Consider the following 7574-nt stretch of genomic DNA (forward strand, 5'->3'; position numbering starts at 1 on the left):
CTTTGTTATTCCTTTGCTCTGCCTGGAAGACAGACAGAAGCAAGACAGACATTCCAGTGCAAATAAAAGGACATAAAAAACAGAAAAGAGAGGAGAGATCTCAGATCAAGGTTAAAATAAATGAGGCCCGGTGACGTCAGTGGAGAGAGACCAGCCAAGTGATAACTGCAGATCAGCTCTAATGAGCTGAAATTTTTTTTCCTCCAGGGTATGAGTTACTCTGTGAGTCAAAGGAATATTTTTAAGTGACAAATAAAATGCCACAGAGGAATTAATTGTTGCATTGTTAACCACTGGTTAGTCATACATATCACAATATGTGTCAGTGATGTCATCTTTTAAACTCCCATCCCACATGAACATAATGGGGAGATAATTGCAAGAAGCTGGTTGGAATTAATCCAAAGAAAGGAGCAGGAAGCAGAAATTGCTGAAAAGCTTGTTTTAATCTTGACAAGAGAAGTATCATTCCACATTTTCCAGGAGAAATCCTTCCCTGCTTCTCCATGGACTCTGACAAAGCAGAGCTCATGTCTTTGTCTCCACATGCTTGCAAGCAAATACAAAACCTTTTACCTTGTAAATCCTCCTAAGAGTTGATCATACACAGGACTTTTTCTATACTTAGCTAGTTCTTGTCTAGATGAGATGCTTTTCAGGACAGATGCTTTAGACTAGATTTATGTGACTGCTCAGACAGTGAAAACCTGATATGCAAATACTGCAGTCAATAAAGAATCCTTTTTCCAGACAAAGGAAATACATTCCTGTTCATAAACTGAAGTGTGTAAATAGAAATATTTTTTTCTCCTTACTTAACCCTCTCATCAATCACAACTCCCTTATAAATCATTCACAGTGATGGGCTGCAGAAAATATACTTCTAAAATTCATGAAATCTTCACTGTCTGTCCACTTAAATGTATCACAGGACCTGCTTTCTATCTACACAGTGACAGTATCAGGTATAAATACCTTCAGTTTGTTTTTTGAGGCTTTTGAACCAGTTGCCCTGGATTCTAAAGAACTTTCTGTGATGATTTTGAGGATAATGTTTTGAGAGCAGTTTATGATAGATGAGGATCCCTTGCAACAACTCAACACTCAAAAATTTCTCTTCCCCACCTCTGTCTCTGTGTAAATTAGCAAACACCAATTTGGTAAACAGGAAAGCCCAGGAATCTTGGGTATGAGATCATGGGACATAGAGTGGCATTGGGAAGAAAAGATGGCAATCCTGCAAGTTCACAGTCCAACTGGTTCAACCTTATTAATTATTTTATTCAGGTGTTCTTATTAATAGAAGATTAAAATCCTTCTGCAGTGAAACAATTCAATAAAAGGAGTTTAGTGCTACAAGTAAAATGACTGAATTATGCACGTAACACTGCTTGTCTCATACTAATCCTAGTGAGTTTTTTCCTGTTAGGCTTTATTACTGGCTCTGGATAAGGGAATGAAGATTTAGAAAACTTCTTAAACTCCTGCTTGCTCTAGAAGTGAAGTAAATAATATAGCAGGATGGTAATTTTGGTTTTTTGTTTTTTTTAATCAGTCAACTTCTGTGCTATGAATCCAAGGTGACTTCTGCCATTGCATTTGTTATGATGGAAATATTAGTAGACACCAGGCAGTCTATTACTCACACATAAGGAGCAACATCTGTAAAAAGTGTGATAAGACCATTCTTTCCTACTCATAGGCAGGAACATGAGACCCCAAATACAAGATACAGCTGGAAAGAGCAGAAGAATGAGCTGGAGTGCAAAGTCTGACAAAAGCTGATCTGGGTGGATGACTCCCTTTTTTTCAGTGTTGTTTGGCAAAGCTAACAGGCACAAAGGAGAAAAATGAAAGCTGTAGGCAAACAAAACTGTCAAAGGCATCATTCTGACATGGAACAAAGATGAATAAAGCATCTTGGAGGGAGTAGTTTGGAAACAATGAGGGAAGCAAATGCCCCCAGCTCTCAAACCATCAGAATAAACCAGGATTTTACACACTTCACTCATGTCATCAAAATTTCTTGTACACGTAATTCTGCAAAGCTGTAAATATGCATTTAGGACCTTTTGCAAGCATTAACCATGTTCTTACTAAACCAGGCACTGACTACAGACTTGTTCATCAAGTTATACAGCCTGACTTTTATGCATTGAAAATTGTCGTCACTAAGAAGTGTTGCGAAGGGTTATTATCACACATTCCACTTGCAAGTAATAAAGCAGCATGCCTGCAATTCTACTCTCATATTTCCAAATGCCATATTAAAAAAAGGCATAAAGATTTGCCACAAATCTTGAAAAATAGTCTTTTCCCCATAAATACTATTGAGACAGGCTATTTTCTTGCATACGTATTAATGCATTTAATTGAAAACCCAAGGCAGCTGTTACTCTGCTATTCATTTTATTATAATCATAAAAATAATGGATGTTCAACACAAAGCTGAATACAGATTAATGCCAAAGCTATTTACTAATCTCTTTTCCCCTGATCATTCCAGAGACTAACCACAAATTTGAAAGGCCAGAAATACAAGAGGAGAGCACATTGTAGTGAGTTTAGCAGGGTACAAACTGTAGGCATTGTTTTATTTACTAGGGACTAGAAATCTAGACAATGAACAAAATAGTGTCCCAAGCATGCATTAAGCTGCAGACTGCAGCATAATCCACATTCACCATTTTGTCTGCACCTTTTCTTCACTCAAGCATAGACTGAAGATAAACAGAACCCAGCTCTGTCCCCTCCTATGTCCTGGGCAACTCAATGCCTACACCTAATTCTAGATGAAACTAGAACTTCTCTCATCTGTTCCTGGGGATAGGATGAAACCTTGGCAGCCTCCTTCCCCACACGCAAAAGTTGTAGTGATGGCTTTAAACGCAGTTCAAAGATAGCAAAATCAGTGTAGCACACCAAATCCACACAAAACCCAGGATCCATCTTTTAGCACCAAAGGAAAAGTCCATTAGCTGTTGATGGAAATTATTCTTCTTGACTTCCAGCAGTAATAGGAAGCTCAGCATTCCAGAGACGTCTCCTCCCCTGACACAGCTTCCCTACATTGAGCACGCAAAATAAAAGCCATGTCCCTCTGCACGTTTGGAGCAGCAAAACCAGAACCACCTACCCTGATGAGAGACCTCAGGAGGGCATTGCATTTCAGTTTAAAAGGCAAGGTCCTTCACTCCAGTTTTTAAAAGTCTCCACAATCCTACCTGCCCTTTCCAAATCTGTCCACATTTAAATTCAAACTGTGAGAGTTCAAAACACCTGGCAATTAAACACAGATTAAACAATTCTTGGGAGTAAAAGGAACCTACTAGGAGATCACACCTTGTTTGCTGGTGCTCCAGCAGCCATTTCATACAGCCTCTCTTCAAAAAGGTTAAGTTCTGCCCTAAAATCAGCCTGGGTTTTGTACCCATACCTTTTCCTCTGTTCCATTTGTGTTAGAAATCCTCCTTAGCGTTTCCAGACTGAAGGCAGCTTGTGGCCACACCTGTATTCTTGGCAGTGCAGTTGGTTAGCTTGAAGAACTCCTCTCTCCAAGATTTTTGCCACCCTAGTAAACTTTTTTTTAGCTGTACCAAAGAATGTTTGATGTGGGAAGATTCTCATGATCATTTTATTAGGCTGTTTTTCCAAATCTGTCCAATGTTTACACAACAGGGGAAGCCTGCACTGAGCACAGGGTTGAAAATCAAAATCTCACCATTGCTCTGGGTTGCAACATTACCAGTTTCTTCCCTGTTTCTCCTGGTCTTCCTTCCTGTGATGCACACCAGTCATTTTTTCCCAGAGGCAGCCCTCTAGTGGGTTACAGTCATTCATTGAATGACCAGTGCATCAAGGTATTTTTCATGTAGCATCTAAAATTAAGAACTTCCCTCAGTCCCTGAAATTTGAAGTTACGACCTCTCATTTTAAACTATTAAACTATTAAAATAGTATTAGTCAAGTTTTAAAGGCTGCAATATTCCACTATTTTTTTCAGTCATGTCATCTTTCCTAGTTTGTGTCCTCAGCAATCCCGTTAACATAAGCCTACTTTTTGTGCCATGGTTGGGAGTTTTGTTCCCCACCCTGGGGGATGAAAAGAAATCATCACTCAGGTCAGTTCTTGAGAAAATGTTCTGGTAAATTCACTAGCTCAATAGTTGGACAATTAGCACAGCTCAAGAAAAGAGCTGGTTCCCTCACAGGCAATGTATTATCTGCCTTGGACCTTATGAGCCAAACCACCAATCTGAGCAGAGTTTCATGAACCTTTCCCTCGCAGCGATTCACTCTAACCAAGAACCCTGCCAAGAAAATTGCACATTCAGTTGGTAGCACAGAGTTCTGCCAGACAAGTAATGTTAAAGTTATATTCACTTATCCTTGATATTGGAAGGTATTAGCTTATTCTTTACCAAAGGAGAAAGCAGTTATAGCATATTTATCTAGAGCTTTGCCTCAATTCACAATGCTCCTGTTCCTGGGAAGAGGTCATATGTAACTCTGTAACATTTATTCTGATCACAGTTGACCCCTTTCTTTTCTGGTTTGGTTTATAATGGAAACATATCAACCATGAAACAACATGCAATTTTAGTTTATTGACATAGAAAAGATGAGATTAACCTCCACTTTTGTAGTGCTACAGTTAGGATTTTTTCGGTACCAAATTTGCTAATGGCAAACATCCATTGGGCATTTCAGGTATTGTTACAAACATAGCTGAGATTTATGTCATTCTGTTGATCAGTTTCTGTATCAGTAATTAAAAATTTAGCCTATTTAGAGACACTTCCAAAAAGGCTCACTGGTTTCAAAACTTAAGCTAAGCAAGTAAAACTATCTGTTAAAACACTCATTGGAAACAAAATCCACGTTGTAAAAATAAGAATGTTTGGAAAGTATGTATGAAGGGTTTTAAAAGAGATTTCATTACTGTGATATGAATGCCTGGAGACTGTGACTTGCAATGGACTTACCATGCTTGCTTTCCCATTTCAAGCCAGAGAGGGTTTATATATATATGAAGTAAAAATTTGTGCCTTTACTGGAAGAGCTGTCAAGTGAAAGGATTACACAAATCATTGTCAGGTCATCTGTGTTGCAAGCACAACTTATAACTCTAAGCCTGTCATTAGAAACTTTTTCCACTAGACTAAGAGGTGTCCTCCCTGATTGTTCACCATTATTTCCCGCTAAAAACACAAAGAAAAGATTTGGGGAAACTTAATAAAACGATATTTTTAGTAAGCAGAAACTTGCATTATTAGATATTGTGGTGCAATATGTTTCTCCAATTATAGCTCATTTGAAATACTTTATTTCTTTCATATAGTTAACTAATGCAGTTTATGCTAAAAAAAAATTACAATAAAATATTTTATTATTCATCCCAAAAGGAAACAGGAAAAAAGCAAGTCAACATATAGCAAATTTAGTAATTAAATTCTTAAATATTAGAGACAATCAGATTTTCATTCTTTCTGCCTACATGAAAAGCTCTGACATGCAATGGTTAGAAAACAGAATGGAGAAACACAGAAAAGCTTTGGTGACCATTGTTCATAACCTTTAGGTTTGGATAAACTTATCTCGCTTCAAGGAGAAAAAAATCACAGTTAATATCCAAGATAAAACACACAGGCTTACAAAACTCATCAGGCAATAATTTCTATACTACATTCATGAGCCCACATTCCTATCAAACATTAGCAGGGAAGAGAGTTCCTTGACAAACATGCAAAGAACCACAGCAGCAGTTCTGCTGAGCAGAACCGCTGGGGCCACCCTCCACACTAATCCTGTCAGGGATGTTCATTGAACTGCCTCTAGTCTGACCTGCCAGATACCTCTTCACTTCAAAGAAAAGCAGACATTTCTTTCTCCTGCATTTCCCCTCTTTCAAATACTATATTAAAGTTAGTTCATGACAACTTGAAAATCTGCATTTGTTCTCATGGGACTGGGAGAACCCCACAAAATGATGATGCAGGTACACAACCAACAGATACACTTTTCTGAAAGAGCTCAGACATCAACAGAGATTTAGGTAAGGAGTCATTTAGGTAAGCCATTAAAGAAAACTGTGAAAAAGCTGTTGACAACCTCTCTGATTACAAGCAATGGGAGAGATAAAGACAATATCAATATATCAGGTGATTGCTTCTGTTCAATCTACAGACTCTTTGTTGTTGTATTTAGACACTGTGATCTATTTAATTACAGAGCATATTTCAATAGGGAAAAAAAGATTATTTTCTGTACATTTATGCAGTCTCAATCTATTTTAGTTGTCAGTGCCTGAATCTCACACATTAAACATACCTTTTGTGAGGACAGTCTGTACTGCAGGGTGCATACTTTTACTCAAAATCATTAGTATTTACAAGCATCCTCATGAAACACTGAGGATTTTCTCTTTGATTTCCAAGTCTGTAAATTTGTTCATATTTTCATAAACCCAATGCATAATAACATCTAAATGCAAAATGCCTTACAAAAATATTGAGTCAGAGAACTGGAAAAGAAAACAATAATGAATATAAATTTCAGACAAAGCTCTTATTGCCAGAGTTGAGTTCTGAAATTCATGGCAAAGATGCCTTTGCTTTCAAAAGGGAAAAGAGTCAACGCCCTGATTTCTAATTGTTCTGAAATATCTTCTGTCAAAAAAAAAAGAAAAAGAAAAACTAAAAAGCATAATATATCATCTCACTACAATATTCAGAGTTTGGAAGAGACATTCTCAGAGTGGTTTTTGATGAAAACAATATTTAATTTGAAAAGTAGCAGAAGTTCTCATTAAAAAGCAGGAAGAAAAAGGTCTAACAAAATATTATAAATTATCTTAATTTTAACATTAATATTGCACTCTCAAATTCACAAAAATCAAGATTTTCAAAGCTTAATATTACATTTATCTCAAAAAAAAAGAGAGAAATTAGACAAATTGTGATGAAAATAATATCCAGAAATAAGAGTATATGCATTATTCAAATCTGAAGAGCAGACAAGATTGTCCTAAATAGACTGATTATATTAATAGCTGTTTGAATAATGATTGTATGAACAGGGTTGCATAAAATAAGGTTTAACTGAAGCATAAATTGGCATATTAAAGGTGTCACAAAAGATGTATCTGTAATTTGCAAAATTTTGTTCCTTTAATAGTGTAAAATATTCATTGCTCATCATATTTTTAAGATTATGAGCTCAGAACTTTTATGAACACCAGAGTTCATTAAATCCCCTTGTTGCATCTAAAGACTATCTAAAGACTCTGAAAAAATAGAAAAAAATTAGTGGTGTATTTGCCATTGTCTTCAACATAGCAGTAAGTCTGGAAGCAAAGGCACAAATTGCATCTGTCTGCCAGCTCTCTGCTGGCTCTGCACCAAATTATAAAAGTAAGGAATCAGTCACTTTTGGAACAGCATTTGGGCTGAGTTACTGTTTTGTGCCATTCCACCTCAGATTTTGAGTGGACTGTTCACCGACTTTCACCTCCATGTGCAGCACATGCTAACAAGATGTTTATGGTCCCACTCTGATCAACATTTAAATAGAGC

This window comes from Cyanistes caeruleus, chromosome 9, assembly GCF_971803275.1.
Source record: "Cyanistes caeruleus chromosome 9, bCyaCae1.hap1.1, whole genome shotgun sequence".
Taxonomy (NCBI): Eukaryota; Metazoa; Chordata; class Aves; order Passeriformes; family Paridae; genus Cyanistes; species Cyanistes caeruleus.